Source organism: Chiloscyllium punctatum, chromosome 5, assembly GCF_047496795.1.
Source record: "Chiloscyllium punctatum isolate Juve2018m chromosome 5, sChiPun1.3, whole genome shotgun sequence".
NCBI lineage: Eukaryota > Metazoa > Chordata > Chondrichthyes > Orectolobiformes > Hemiscylliidae > Chiloscyllium > Chiloscyllium punctatum.
This window is the reverse complement of record NC_092743.1, coordinates 106,869,098-106,886,378: the sequence shown is the minus strand read 5'-3', so window position 1 is coordinate 106,886,378 and position 17,281 is coordinate 106,869,098.

Below are 17,281 nucleotides of genomic sequence, written 5' to 3'. Positions count from 1 at the left end.
CACATTTTTCCTTTCAAGTAATTATCTAACTCCCTTTTGAAACTTACTCTTGAATTTATTTCCACCACCTTTCAGGCAACACATAACAGGTCATAGCAACTGTCTGCATTGAAAATATGATCCTCATTTTCCCTTTGGTACATTTGCTAATTATTTTGAACCTGTTTCCTTTGGTCAACACCGCTCCCACCAGTGGAAACAGTTTCTCTTTTTTCACTTCGCAAGAGCACAGCCTCAACAACACTCACAAAGTTTCTCATCATCCAGAACAAGACTTGCACTTGATTGACATCACTCCAACACCTCCAAAGTTAACTGTCTCTATCATTGATGGCCAGTTGCAGCAGAGTCTATCATCTGCAAGATGCATTGCAACTTCAATAACACCTCACAAATCCAGAAATTTTGCCACCACAAAGATAAATAATCACTTTCAAGTTTTCTTCATGTGACACAACATCGGTGACTTGAAACTAAATCACCAATCCTTTACTCCTGCTGGTTCTCTCCCGAATAGCACAGTGGGTAAACCTAAGCCATGTTGACTGCAGCTTTCAAGAAGGCAGCTGAGCAGTACCTTCTCATGGTCATTTAGGGATGGGGAAAAAAAAATGCTAGTTTTGCTAGCGATGCTCACATCGCACAAAGCAACGAAAACAAATAAACTATCAAACCACTCGCAATTTGGAACAGCTCTATTTAAGTCTCCCCTTAACCTTCTTTATTCAAAGGAGAGTTTCCTCAGTTTCTCACATCTCTCTACATAACAGAAGTCTCTCATCCTTGGAACCATTCCAGTAAATCTCATCTGCATCTTCTCTAAGGCCTTGACATCCACCCTGAAGTGTGGTGTGCTGAGACTGATCCCAGTGATTTATAAAGGTTTTGAATAATGCCAGAAGAAATATTCCTGATACCAGAATCAAACAAAATAAATGACTGGTTTCTCCCCTTTGCATGACCGATGCTGATGGAATCTACATTAGACAGATATTTAAGTGAAGCATACTATTTTCAGAAATAAATTTATTCCTTCTTTCATCCTTAGTGATACTAAGCAGCTTGCAGTCTGAAAAAAAATAAAAGACTTGATTAATGCTTGATTTGAAATTGATTTGATGTCAAGCCTTTGATCTGAGGTAACTATATAACAGATAAGATAACGTGCTGAGTAGCATTATTTGTAATAGTATAAATGAAGTGATTATCAGAAGCATAATACAGGTTACCTTACAGATCCTTCATTAACATTTGACACAGAACAGCACGGTCCCTGATACAGCTAATCAACTTACATCAGAACAGCTGAAAACAAAATTCCAATCAATTGCAAAATAATAGGAAAAGGTACCAGCCAAGAACTGAAAACAGTCGAACGTTTACAACAGAATTTACTTATGAGTGTAACGGAGGTTGTGCCAAATAAAATAATTGTTCCGATCACGAATTAATTTTGGATCTTTAACAAAATCTCACACTCCAGTTCCCTAACAGCTCACTGTGAAAGCGTGCTTGCATATCATTCTGATTCATTTGGAGTGTGCAGTTTGAATCTCTTTATACATGGTCTCAGGAAAGGCACAAGAAGCTTCAAAATTCCGGCTGAAAGTGGTACCAACCACTTTGGTGCTGATCATCACTTCACACCTTTACTGGAAGAAGCATCTGCAATATCAGTTCGAGACCAGGATCAGGCTTGGGTGTGAAAATGATTATGGTTCAATATGCATACATGAGTGAGTATTGGCCCATTTCAAAAGAAGATGAAAGGCATCCATTTCTGCACATCCTGCATCACAGTGATAGAGCAGAAGAAAAAAAGTAACAGAGCGGAAAATATTTAAAACAATCCGCATCACCTCAGGTAAACTAACAGAACAAAGAGAATAAAACCACAAATAGTAATTCAAAGTCAGTTAATGATTGTAGCATGGAAGGAGGTCCTTCAGCCTGTCATGCTCCTGTAGTTTCTCCAAAGGCAACGTCTTCTGCTCTTAGGTTATGGACATCGGAGTGCATCTGGGAAAATTAATAAACAGTGAAATTCACAACTAATCTTGGAGGAACCGGTTTGGGCGAAGTTCACAGCACAGAATCAGATAAGTTAATTGTTGTTTTAAGTCTGTCCAAGAGAAAGGCTGTATTAGTGAGTACAGTGGGTTCTTTCTTGATTATATGTTTTTGGAGATAAGTGTCTTGATTTAACTTAAATATAAGCCATAGCTATTAATTTAACCTAGTGCAGTGTTTTGTAGAGGAATAAGACGGTATTATTTTCTGGGTCTGTAGATTGTGAAGGAGCAAAAATAGCCTTTGCAGTGATATGTACTTCTTGTCAGATGTGGGAGTTTAAAGAGAGTTTAAGGGTTACTGCGGATTATATCAGCCATAAATGCTGTTGGATGCAAATCTTATCAGATTGAGTAGATTGGTTGGAGAGACAGATAGAAGCAATGGGAAATTTGCAACAGCAACAGTATGTGATGGATGGCAGTTATAGGAAGGGGGGGGGTGGAAGTCTCAGATGCAGCCACATAGATGGGTTAACTCCAGGAAGGGTGAGAGAGGTCGGCACCTAGGGCAGGAGTCTTTTGTGGATATACCCATTTCAAACAGGTATGCTGTTTTGGAAAATGTAGGACTCTCAGGGGAATGTAGCACAAACAGCCAAGTTTCTGGTATTGAGACTGGCTCTAATGCAACGAGGGGTACATCGGCTTCCAATTGTGTTAGGGGATTCTGTAGTCTGAGGTACAGACAGACGCTGCTGTGGCCAGCAGAGAAAAAAGAAAAATGTTGTGTTGTTTTCCTGGTGCCAGGATCAAGGATGTCTCAGAGAGGGTGCAAAATGTTCTCATGGGGGAGAGGGGCCAGCAAGAGGTCATTGTCCACATTGGAACCAACGACATTGGAAGGGAAAAGGTTCAGATTCTGAAGGGAGATTACAGAGAGTTAGGCAGAAATTTAAAAAGGAGGTCCTCAAAGGTAGTAATATCTGGATTACTCCCATTGCTATGAGCTAGTGAGGGCAGGAATAGGAGGATAGAGCAGATGAATGCATGGCTGAGGAGCTGGTGTGTTGGAGAAGGATTCACATTTTTGGATTATTGGAATCTCTTTTGAGGTAGAAGAGACCTGTACAAGAAGGTCGGATTGCACCTAAATTGGAAGGGGACTAATATACTGGCAGGGAAATTTGCTAGAACTGCTTGGGAGGATTTAAACTAGTAAGGTGGCGGGGTGGGACCCAGGGAGATAGTGAGGAAAGAGATCAATCTGAGACTGGTACAGTTGAGAACAGAAGTGAGTCAAACAGTCAGGACAGGCAGGGACAAGGTAGGACAAATAAATTAAACTGCATTTATTTCAATGCAAGGGGCCTAACAGGGAAGGCAGATGAACTCAGGGCAAGGTTAGGAACATGGGACTGGGATATCATAGCAATTACGGAAACATGGCTCAGGGTTGGGCAGGACTGGCAGCTTAATGTTCCAGGATACAAATGCTATAGGAAGGATAGAAAGGGAGGCAAGAGAGGATGGGAAGTGGCATTTTTGGTAAGGAATAGCATTATAGCTGTGCTGAGGGAGGATATTCCTGAAAATACATCCAGGGAAGTTATTTGGGTGGAACTGAGAAATAAGAAAGGAATGATCACATTATTGGGATTGTATTATAGACCCCCAATAGTCAGAGGGAAATTGAGAAACAAACTTGTAAGGAGATCTCAGCTATCTGTAAGAATAATAGGGTAGTTATGGTAGGGGATTTTAACTTTCCAAATATCAACTGGGACTGTCATAGTGTTAAAGGTTTAGATGGAGAGCAATTTCTTAAGTGTGTACAAGACAATTTTCTGATTCAGTATGTGGATGTACCTACTAGAGAAGGTGCAAAACTTGATCTACTCTTGGGAAATAAGGCAGGGCAGGTGACTGAGGTGGCAGTGGGGGAGCATTTTGGGGCCAGCGACCATAATTCTATTTGTTTTAAAATCAGGATGGAAAAGGATAGACCAGATCTAAAAGTTGAAGTTCTAAATTGGAAAAAGGCCAATTTTGATGGTATTAGGCAAGAACTTTTGAAAGCTGATTGGAGGCAGATGTTTGCAGGTAAAGGGACGGCTGGAAAATGGGAAGCCTTCAGAAATGAGATAACAAGAATCCAGAGAAAGTATATTTCTGTTAGGGTGAAAGGGAAGGCTGGTAGGTATAGGGAATGCTGGATGACTAAAGAAATTGAGGGTTTGGTTAAGAAAAAGAAGGAAGCATATGTAAGGTATAGACAGGATAGATCGAGTGAATTCTTAGAAGAGGATAAAGGAAGTAGGAGTATACTTAAGAGGGAAATCAGGAGGGCAAAACAGGGACATGAGATAGCTTTGGCAAAGATCAGCAAGGCAGCCTTTGTGTGGAGCCACAGAAAATGGGGGAGATACTAAATGATTATTTTGCATCAGTATTTACTGTGGAAAAGGATATGGAAGATATAGACTGTAGGGAACTAGATGGTGACATCTTGCAAAATGTCCAGATTATAGAGGACGAAGTGCTGGATGCCTTGAAATGGTTAAAGGTGGATAAATCCCCAGGACCTGATCAGGTGTACCCAAGAACTCTGTGGGAAGTTAGAGAAGTGATTGCTGGGTGTCTTGCTGAGATATTTGTATCATCGATAGTCACAGGTGAGGTGCCGGAAGACTGGAGGTTGGCAAACGTGGTATCACTGTTTAAGAAGGGCGGTGAAGACCAACCAGGGAACTATAGACCGGTGAGCCTGACCTCAGTGGTGGGCAAGTTGTTGGAAGGAATCCTGAGGGACAGGATGTACATGTATTTGAAAAGGCAAGGACTGATTAGGGGTGGTCAACATGGCTTTGTGCATGGGAAATCATGTCTCACAAACTTGATTGAGTTTTTTGAAGAAGGAACAAAGAAGATTGATGTGGGCAGAGCAGTAGATGTGATCTGTATGGACTTCAGTAAGGCATTCGACAAGGTTCCCCATGGGAGACTGATTAGTAAGGTTAGATCTCACGGAAAAGGGAGAACTAGCCATTTGAATACAGAACTGGCTCAAAGGTAGAAGACAGAGGGTGGTGATGGAGGGTTGTTTTTCAGACTGGAGGCCTGTGACTAGTGGAGTGCCACAAGGATCGGTGCTGGGTCCTCTACTTTTTGTCATTTACATAAATGAATAGGATGTGCGCATAAGAGGTACAGTTAGTAAATTTGCAGATGACACCAAAATTGGAGGTGTAGTGGACAGTGAGGAGGGTTACCTCAGATTACAACAGGATCTGGACCAGACGGGCCAATAGGCTGAGAAGTGGCAGATGGAGTTTAATTCAGATAAATGTGAGGTGCTGCATTGTGAGAAAGCAAATCTTAGCAGGACTTATACACTTAATGGTCAGGTCCTAGGGAGTGTTGCTGAACAAAAAGACCTTAGAGTGCAGTTTCATAGCTCCTTGAAAGTGGAGTTGCAAGTAGATAGGATAGTGAAGAAGACGTTTGGTATGCTTTCTTTTATTGGTCAGAGTATTGAGTTCAGGAATTGGGAGGTCATGTTGCGGATGTACAGGACATTGGTTAGGCCACTGGTTGGAATATTGCATGCAATTCTGGTCTCCTTCCTATCAGAAGGATGTTGTGCAACTTGCAAGGGTTCAGAAAAGATTTAAAAGGATGTTGCCAGGGTTGGAGGATTTGAGCTATAGGGAGAGGCTGAACAGGCTGGGGCTGTTTGCCCTGGAGCGTCGGAGGCCTTATAGACATTTACAAAATTATGAGGGGCATGGATAGGATAAATAGACAAAGTGTTTTCCCTGGGATCGGGGAGTCCAGAAGTAGAGAGCATAGGTTTAGGGTGAGAGGGGAAAGATATAAAAGAAACCTAAGGGGCAACGTTTTCACACAGAGGGTGGTACGTGCATGGAATGAGCTGCCAGAGGATGTGGTGGAGGCTGGTACAATTGCAACATTTAAGAGGCATTTGGATGGGTATATGAATAGGAAGATTTGGAGGGATATGGGCTGGGTGCTGGCAGGTAGGACTAGATTGGGTTGGGATATCTGGTCGGCATGGACGGATTGGACAGAAGGGCCTGTTTCCATGCTGTACATCTCTAAGACTCTATGACTCTATGAGCGTTAGTTGGAACATTTGTGGTTTGCAACCCTGCACAGCCAGTCTTAGTACCTACCAGAGTTAACAGGTTAAGAAACCATCTCTGGGTCTGGACTGAGACTGCAGACTATAGTCAGACAGCTTGCAGCTTGGAAGGATGGGGCTACTGCCCCTATAATAGGGGGCATATAAGGGAGCCGCCACTTTTGAGATACTCTTTTATGATGTATTAACTTTAATAAGTTCAACTTTGTCCACAACTGCCACAGCACCCTTATTAAGGTGAAATGTGAAGCAGGAACAACTGATGGAAAGGAGGTGGTGGGAAGGGATGTGTTAGTTGGTGAGAAATGAGGCTCCTCAGTGACCACCTACAAGCCAGTTGCCAGGAATCTAACTCCAGACACTTGCCTCAGTGTGGAGCCCATCCTTCACTGGGAAGGTGACAGTCATGTCGTCAGGCAGTCCACTAATAGACATTCATTATACAGATTGCTAACTGTAGCTGCCAGGTAGGCAGGCAGTACCAGATGGCTAGCATCTGTGAGACTGGTAGCCACAATAAGCTTGTGGCTCCATGAAGATTGCTGACAGATAGGAACACGGTTAGACTCTCACCCAGAAGTCCTCCTCTGAAATTTCTGAAGCTTCTTGAAGCCTGATGCTTAGGGTCTACTATAATTCTCCCCGTGTCTGCGTGGGTTTCCTCTGGGTACTCCGGTTTCCTCCCGCTGTCCAAAGATGTGCAGGTCAGGTGATTGGCCATACTAAATTGCCCGTAGTGTTAGGTGCATTAGTCAGAGGGAAATGGGTCTGGGTGGGGTACTCTTCGGAGGGTCGGAATGAACTTGTTGGGTCAAAGGGTTTATTTCCACATTGTAGGGAATCTAATCTAATCAAAATTCTCCTCTGCAAGAGCTTGTATACTGGTCCCACTCCGGTCCTTTCTCAGAAAGCTTTGCAAATCTTTTCTCATCAGATAATTGTCCAGTTCCTTCTTGAAAGCTGTGATAGGATCTGCCTCCACCACAGTCTCAGGTTGTGCAATCCTGATGCTAACTGTTGTCCACACAAAAACCTTTTCAGTCATCTTCCCTTTGCTTTCTTTTTGCCATTGACCTTAAAACTGATGATCTCTTGATCCCTTCACCAATGCGAACAGTTTTTCCTCATTTATTTGGCCCAGAACTCTCTTGATTTGAAATCCTCCATCAGGTCTCCTCTCGACATTCTCTTTCCGAAGGAAAGCAGCCCCCACTTACCTAACAAAAGTCAAAGTGAGCCATAGAGTGAAACAACATGGAAACAGACCCTTCTGTCCAACTCATCCATGCCAACCACTCATCCCAACCTGATCTAGTCCCATTTGCCAGCATTTAGTCCATATCTCTCTAAATCCTTCTAGTTATATATTCATCCAGCCTCCACCACTTCCTCTGACAACTTGTCCCATACATGTGCCACCCACTGCATGAAAAAGCTGCTCCTCATGCCCTTTTTAAATCTTTCCCCTCTCACCTGAAACCTATTCCCTCTAGCTTTGGACTTGCCCTGTCTTATTCCTCCTATCCTTGCCCCTCAAATACTGTAAATGCTGGAAATCTAAAATTAAAACCAAGTCTTGGAGAAACTCAGCAGGTCTGGCAGCACCTGAGGAGAGAAAAAATAGTTCTGAAGAAGAGTCAAACTGGACTCACAACACTGACCTGTTTCCTGCTCCAGAGATGCTACCAGTCCTGCTGAGTTTCTCTGACACATTAGGTTTTTATTATAGACTTCTCCAATCCATTCATGTAAGTGAAGGCCCTCATTGCTGGAGTAAGCTTCACAAATCATTTCTACAACTTGCAAGAAATTATGACATCATAATTTTGTAAACTCCAAAGAAATTTATTAAATGTCATAGGATTAACTCTTTTTCTTTCCCAGCCGCTCCCCACCCTCTCTCTCTGTCAACAAGGAAAGTTCCCATTGTATTTTCCGGGGCTGTTCAGCCAGCAACTCCCTCTGCCAAGGACACTTCTTGATTGCAAATGTTGAATCCAAACATTGCTAATGTTGACAGGGAAGTGTGATGTAACCTTATGACCCACACGTAAAGCAAAATTCGGAAGCTAAAACAGTACGTTTTAACAGGCAATAGAACAAGACGACTAATCGATCTTCTGACTGAAATAGGTGGGGGTGTGGCCAAACATAATTGAGGTTATGACTGGCTCAAGCCTCTCACAAATAAGGTGTACAAATGGACTCCTGGGAGAGAAAAGCAGCATATCAATGGAAGACAATTGCATGAGGTCAACAGATGCTGGCTCCAATCCAACCAGCTGCCCTCTCAGGGGAGTGCAAAGATGCTGCATTCCTGGAGCCTGTCTTACATGTGTTCCTCAGCATTCTGAGGAAGAGTCACCGGACCTGAAATGTTAACTCTGATTTTTCTCCACAGTTACCACCAGATCTGCTGAGCTTATCTAGCAGCCTCTCTTTTTGCATCTCAAAAGAAACTGATTTCTGCTGTGTGATCTTGCACTGCATTGATTACTGGGTTTCTTACATTTCAACAGCAAACGCACTTCAGAAGTATTTAATTGGCTGAAAGGAACATTGGGGTGTCCCAAGCTCTCAGGAGGTGCAATATAAACATACATTCTTCCTCCGTTAAACAGAAGAATACTAATGAGCTCCAGAACCTTCCAGATTCAATGTGGGAAGAGGTGTAGAAATACTTTCTTAAACAGAAGAAGGCTTTTGGAGCTAGATTTTCTTCTGGCAGGCAGTTCTGGCTCCCAGCCATCACCACATCTAATCTGTACTGGCAAAGCCATTAAATTTATATTTCAATTTTCTTGTCAGTGGTGTTTAGCCGTTGTAATACCTAAAACAGTGATCAGAACAGGGTTAGAGGAGGATAAAGAGCAGGAGCCTCAAAGCTGAAATATGAGCCAGATGTGAAAGTCTCCCGAGGCACAGCTGAAATTACATCCCACTGCGAACAAAAGGAAATGAGTTTATCTAAACTAAATTAATTAGCACAGCAATAAATCAAAATGGCTTCTCCTCCCTTCTTATCCTTCTGTTTGAAATCAAGGTCTGATGGTAAATACTGCTGACTTTATTAACATATTTAACCCATAAACTGCTGATTTCTTGGTAGGCAGAGTGTACTAATAGAGAACCTTCTGCAAACAATAGCCACCAGGAGGCTACTTGCAAGATAACAAAATCCGTTAAATAAAAAACAGAAATGTTGGAAATCCTCAGCGGATCAAGTAGCCTGTGTGGTGAGAAAAATAAAGCCAATGTTTCAGGCATTCTGTGTTTAAATTATACAACAGCTGAGCATCATTCACTGCTGTTTGGGCTAGAAAATTCCAAAACATCACAAAAGTCTGAGTGAAGAAGAATTCTCTTCAGCTTGGTCCTAAATAGTCAACTTATGATTATGTCCCCATGTTTTATACTCTCCAGCAGAGGAAACCACCTCTTAGCATTGACCCTGTAAAGCATCTGATTGCATTAAGTTTATCTCTCAATTTTTTTGAACTCCAAGGAACATATTAGGCTCAAATTTGCCTAATAATAAATCCTCACATCCCAGGAGTCAATCTGACAAACATCTTTAAGCTGAGTATATCCCTCTTTCAATCAGAAGTACAAAGCAGTACACAATACCTCACGTGCATTAAAGAAACACTAAAGCCCTATAAAGTATCAGAAAAACTTCCTTTTACAGTCTAACCTGTTAGAGCATATGAACCCACAGGCAAAAGTATTCTGTAGAATCCCTACATTGTGGGGACAGGCCATTTGGCTCAACAAGTCTGCACTGACCCTCCAAAGAGCATCACCCCTGCCACCCGTGTAACCCTGCATTTCTCATGGCCAACACACTTAACCTATACATCCCTGAACACTATGGGTAATTTAGCATGGCCAAAACATCTAACCTGCACATCATTGGATTGTGGGAGGAAACTGGAGCACCTTGGAGGAAACCCATGCAGATAGTTGCCCAAGAATGGAATTGAACCCAGGTCCCTAGTACTGTGATACAGCAGTGCTAATCATTGAGCCACCGTGCCACCCAGTTATGTGCACTATAACAATAATACATCAGTAGCTCCCCTTGCTCCCTCAACATATAAAATGATCTATTTTACATAAGTTTCAACTTTAGCTTTATTAATGCTTGTTTGATTTATTATCGTCACATGTACCAAGATACAGTGAAAAGTGTTGTTTTGTGTACTAATCACACAGATCATACCATACAAAATGCTTCAGGATAGTAGAACAGAGTACAGAATATAGTGTTGCAGCCACAGAGAAGGTGCAGAGAGAGAGAGAGAGAGATCGACATTAACATTTGAGAGGTTTGTTCAAAAGTCTGATAACAACAGGGAAGAAGCGTTTCTTGAATCTGTTCAAATATGGATTCAAATGTTTATATCTTCTGCCCAACAGAAGAGGGTAGAAGAGCATGTAACTGGTAGGAGGCATCTTTGATTATGTTGGTTGCTTTCCTGAGGCAGCAGGAAGGATAGATGAAGTCAATGGATGAAAGGCTGGGTTGTATGATTGACTGAGCTGTGTTCATGAAACTCTATTGTTTCTTGCAGTCTTGGGAAGAGCAGTTGCCATACCAAGCTGTGATGTACCTGCATAGGGGGCTTTCTCTGATGCATCTATAAAAATTGGTAAGAGTGTTTGTGGACATGTCAAATTTCCTTAGCTCCCTAAAGAAGTGGAGACGCTGTTGTGCTTCCTTGACCATTGCATCAGCATAAGTGGACCAGATTAGATTGTTGGTCAACATTACTCCCAGGAACTTGACACTCTCCACCAACAGCATCATTGATGTTGATAGGGGCATGTCCTCCACTCCACTTTCTGAAGTCAATGACCAGCTCTTTCACTTTGCTGACAACGATGGGGAGATCTTTGTCTTTATACCAATCTCTTTCCTGTATTCTGTCTCAATGTTGTTTGAGATATGACCTACGACAGTGATGTCATCAGCAAATTTGTAAATGGAGTTGGTGCGGAATTTGGCCACACGTCGTGAGCATATAAGGAATATTGAGGGGGTGGAAGACATATCCTATTGTAAGAATTTTCAACGACTGTGGTAAAATTCTAAGCAATTCTTTACTTAAGATTTTATTTGAAAATCTTAAAGACACAGGTGGAACATGGACATATGGTCTGGCACTCCTCCCTCTGTTTCTTTAAAGCTTCATTCGAATCTCTCCACAATAACTTTGGAATGAGGTACCAGGAACTGAATGAACAGAGAAAGAATTAGCTATTATACATGGTCCTAGGACATCCCAAAGTCCTTTCCAGCCAATAAACCATAATCACTGTTATAATGTAGGGAATATGGTAGTTAATTTACACACAGCAAGCTCCCCCATACAGTAATGTGATCTTAACTGGGCCCCCTGTTTTAGTGATGGTGGTTGAAGGATGAATATTGGCCAGGACACAGAGGAGAACTCTCCTGCTCTGCTTCAAATAGTGTCATGGGATCTTTTACATTGATTTCCCTAAGCAGTGCAGACGGATGCGTGCAATTACTGTGGTAACATTCCCAATGCACCTAACCGTAAAAGCAGATTCTAAACAGGAACACAAATGGTTTCAGGCAAAGACAAACTTGCCAGTAATTATTTGTCAAATAATATTTTAAAGCTCCCTGTAATTCTAATTGCAGAGCTAAAATCTGCCATACACCTCAAGTTGTTGGGGAGAAGGAGAAATCTTGATGATCATTGGTTGAAATGAAATACATGCGATTTAAATTTCAAATAAACATGTTGGAAAAGCAGACTTAATGAAGACGACTCTGTAATAAATTAGGAAAGGGCATTTTAAATTTAAATTGAAGGATAACAACTCATGAATGAAAAAGAAAGTCTTACATTTCTATCAAGCAACCCAGTTTCTCTCTTTTCAAATGCTGCCTAAACTGCTAAGTATTTTCACCATTATTTTGTTTTTATTCCAGATTTCTAGTAATTGTAGAATTTTTCTTCAGTTTTTTCTTGCATTTCCTGTAGCTTTGTTTACAACCTTAGGATGACCCACAGCAATGAAATCTACTTTTGTAATGCAGTTCCTGTTATAATGCAGAAAAGATGGAGCCAATTCACCAATCAGCTCTCACGAATAGCAGTATGGCAGTGACGAGACAATCAGCAACAATCATGTTGAAGTTGAAGTGTTGGCCAGGACAGGGAGAAGAACACACTGCAGTTCCTCAAATATTGCCATGGGGTTTTTTAGATCCAACTGAGAAAGTAGATGGGGCCTCAGTTTTGTTGGAACGATGGCAGCTTTGGTAGTGCAACACAGGATTTTCAATCCAAATAATAGGTCAACATTTGCACTATTTGACCCAGAGGCAAATATGCTTCTAATGTACCTGAACAAAGCACACAAATATCTCCCTTCTGGAGCCTTGCATTTTCTGTGAACTTTCCGATACTTATTAATCCTACAAGCTTTGCATTTTTATGTGTTAAAACCAAAGCAACAAGGAACTAGATATTTTAAGTACATTTCCATCACTAAGTGGGTGGGCAGCATATTTAATTTAGTAGAAACTGACTGTCTTTGTCCAGCAATTTGACATTATAAAGCACTGAAACTCGGAAACATGCGAAAAGGAATGTGTAATTATCTTCTTGTATAAAATTTAGGATAAGATGACAATTCAGAGAAATGTTTTCAAATCTTTAAAACCACGAATGAAAATGTGAATACTTCACCAGCTAGAGAATGCAATGAAAAGCAAAAGGCTCAAGGACATGTTGCATAACAGTAAGCATACAATAAAGCAATCATTTCACAAAGCACTTACTTTTACCTGCACACAATGAAGTCAAACATAGCACTAATCTGAATCACACAGATGCCTGGGCATGTACAAGGCAGGAGGAGAGACTCCAACCTCAGTTCACAGCTTCACCAGACGTAAGCACCTATTGTAAATAGAGCAACAGCACCATGAGCCCCTTATACCATGCATAACATTCCAATTCATTTGCCCAGGCTCTCTGACAATTTGTGATTTTAACAAAATCTATTCACATAGCACCTTTAATGGAATAAAACTTCCCAAAGTGCTTCATGAAACAAGACAAGGATAGAAAGTCAGATCAGGCCACTGTGTTCCTCAAGTCTGCTCTAATAGTTATGAGTCACCTGATTGTGGCGTCAAGTCTGCTTTCCTGTCTGATCGCCTGAGCACTCTTGACTCCAATTCTGTTCAAAGATTTTTACAATTTGGTTTTGAATATATTGAATGCCTTTCAGCCTCCATTTTCTGAGGCAGAGAATTCCACAGAGCAACAATTGTCTGAGTGAAAATATTTCTCCCATCGCCATTTTAAATAGGACACACCCAGTTTTTAAACCACATTTCTTGACTCTAGGCATCTGCAAAAGGTTTAACATCTTCGTTAAACCTTTCTATCAAGTCCCCTTGAAATTTTATATGTTTCAATCAGATCACTTCTCATTCTTCTGTTGTCTGAGCCTTTAGGACCCATCAGATACTTGGACCAAAAGCTCATAAATTAATTTACCCAGTCAAATCCCTATAGACACAAGTTGGACACAAACTGTTGCAACTTTTTTAAAGAACAAATAACAGTAAGACTTTAATACTAAAGAAAGTATTCCTAATCCCACCCGATCCCCTCAATCGTACAACAGTTTCCAGAGTCTCTTATAACTGAAGTCGGGTTTGTGAAGTTGTTGTCCTCTGTCCCTCTCACTCTAGGTGGTCAGTCAGTCTGCACCTTCACCTCCAGAAGGCCCAAGAGTTTGATCTGCAGGTAAGCCCCACTTTTATGCTTTTTTTTGATGGTTTTCTGGAACTTTCTATAGTACTGGGAAACTCGCTTAATGGTTCCAAACATTGTCATTTGTTTGCATGGCTTGTTAATGTTTGTTTCTTTGTGTAGCAGGGCCAGGCTACCCTTTTGTTTGGTTTTTGGCAGAATATATGCATTCCTCTTTTATTTGATTGACATTGTTGGGGATATGTCTGTCCAGCATAACTGTTGACGAGAAGTGTCCTTTTACACAACGCCAATGTCATTAGCACTTGGCTGCTATGTTTGCACTGTGTGTAGTTTTAGGTTTTGCAATTTGCAGAGCCTTTCTTGGTCAATGTCTCCCATACCCAGCATCCTTTGCTGTTTTGTCAATTTGGCAACCGACTTGTGTTTTAGCAGCCATGAGGCTGCTACACATCTAAACTCCAGGAAAACCAGTCACAGCCTGTCCGACTTTCCATCATAAAATAACATCCCATTCCAGCAATCAGCTGAATGAGCCTTTTCTGGATCTTTACACTGACTTCAGAAGAATCAAGCTGCATAAGGAGATGTAGATGACCAAAATCTTAGTCAATTTGATAGGTTTCAATGAACATCCTGAAGGAGGAGAGAAGTGGAGAGATTTAAGAAAGCAATTCTAGATCTCAGAGCTCAAGCAGTTGGAGGCATGGCCATCAATACAAGATTGATTAAAATCAGAGCTGTTCAAGGGTTCAGAATTGGAGAATCCAGATATCCTTGGAGGCTTGTGAAGCTGGAGGAGGCAGGATTAGATAGCAAGATTGTCAACGGATATGAACAAAAAAAAATTAGGAACTAAGATCAAGGCACTGCCGGTTGGTAATGTTGGTCAGTGAGTATATAAATAACTTGGAAATGAGACTTGGTCCTTACTAAGAACGAGCAACACGAGTTTTAGATTATCTCAAGTTTATCGAAAGTGCAAAGTGGGAGAGGCCAGCCAGAACAGATTTATCAAAGCGTAGTGATTCAAGGAACTGTAGTTCTCAGTTCTCACCACCTCCTCTAAACTCTCAGCAGATTGGAATAGCAACAGGCCTGTAAACATTTGGAAGTCTGTCTGGGACAGTCAATGTCTGCTATAATATTCATGTGATAAAAAGATGCATTTTTTTAATCTTATTCATTCAAGAACATGTGTCCCATAGGCAAGGCCATCATTTGTTGTTCATCTCAATTACCCTTTACAAGGTGGTGATGAGCCATTGTCATGAAGAATTGAAAATCATATGGTGTACTTACACTCACAGTGATATCAGGAATGGCGTTCCATGATCTTGACACAGAAACTGTAAAGGAACAGCTATATAGTCTACAAGTCAGAATGGTGTGTGGCTTCAAGGGGGTTTTGAAGGTGGAAGTCCCATGCAATTGTCCCTGTCCTTCTGAGTGGTAGAGATTATGGGTTTGGTGGAAGCTGCTGAAGGATTGCCCACATCTCTCATCTGCATTTGGTGAGATTATCACTTCTGGGATTAAGTTCTCCTCTTCTGGATTCAGCTATCCTGGGTCAAATCCCATTAACTAGTTCAGCCTTGTACCAACTTCCTGGATAAAGGATCATTCACTGCATGGAGAAAAGTGAGAACTGCAGATGCTGGAGACCAGAGTTGAAAAATGTGGTGATGGAAAAACACAGCAGGCCAGGCAGCATCCGAGGAGCAGGAGAATCGACGTTTCGGGCATAAGCATTCCTGAAGAAGGGTTTATGCCCAAAACATCAATTCTCCTGCTCCTCGGATGCTGCCTGGCCTGCTGTGTTTTTCCAGGACCACATTTTTCAACTCATTCACTGCATGTAATGGGTTGCAGATGGAATCATTTAAAAGGACAGATGATCCCAAAGACAGATTAAGGCTCACAGCTGAGTCCTTAAAATGAATCCTCACCACTGCACATCAATGGTGCAAGATTCATCTGGTAGGTTTACTGCCACCATTGTTTTTCAGCATAGATACCTATAGGATATGTTTGGACCAGTGTGATAGAGTATACCTTCTTGATAGTCTAATAAGAGGAGCTAGGCGAAAGTGAGGACAAAGATGCCGGAGATTAGAGTCGAGAGTGTTGTGCTGGAAACGTACAGCAGGTCAGGCAGCATCCGAGGAGCAGGAAAATTGACATGTCGGACAAAAGCCCTTCATCAGGAATGTCATCCTCTTAATAAAAGGAGCTGTTGTCTTAAATGAGATTTAGTTTATTACATGTTGGCAACAAGTATCGTTACCTTGGCTTGACAGACCTTGCTATTGAGACAATGAGGATAATCTCCAGATTAGACTTTACTGCTCTGAGATCCTGTTCTTCTGCTAGGTTCATGGGACAGCATCATATTCAGCAGCGTTGAACACACTCCTCGGCATTATCCTTTCATCTTTATACAATACAACTAACACCCAGATATGTGCAGAATCTGATGCAGAGGGAGAGGTCTTTAGAATACACCTTCCTCCATTCCTTTATCATCACATACATCAGGTTATTAACCACATGGTGTTCACGGTAAGCTGTAGAAACAAGGCTAATGTGCCTCCCTGCCATCATTTAATGGGTGGTGAAGGAGGAGAGTCTAAAGGTCCTAGTGGATGGGCTGAGGGGGTCCAGGTCAGGTGGTGAGACAGTTGTAGGCCTTACTCGCCAAATGTCTCTGCTCAGCTCTGCTGCTACTTCATCTTCATGCCAGAACTAGGTGGAATAATCTCACAATTGGAGCGTGTCCCCATTTTGGTGGAATACCAGGAAGCACTTCTTTTCATAAAGGATAGTAGAAGTATGAAACTTCTTTCATAAAAGGTTGTGGAAGCTGGACATCAATTGAAGTTTTCTAGAATGAGCTTTACAGACTTTTGTTGGGGATCACAGCTTACAGGACAAAAATGGGGAAATAGTGAAGTGCAGATCAGAAATTATGGAATTCAGTGCTGGAACAGACTTGAGGGACTGAATAGTCTCCTCCCCTTTCGAATTAACAAGAGAAGCACAGACACAATTTGGGAAATGTGTATAAAATGTAATTATTTCTTGTGAGATAATTAAAATAAGACTACAACTCAGGGATATCTTTGGAAGGGCTATCTTCAAATGACCATAATTGTCATGGTAGAATAAGTTTTAGAGCAAGTAATTTTCCTCAACTATGGACAAATATCAGTGAGCCTGAAACAGTTAAGAGAACAAGACAATTATACGCCCGAAATCTCCTCCACTTTTATACAACCCAATTATTTTGAAATAAAGCATAAGGGTAGTGGTTATTTTTATTGCAATGAAAATTTTACAGT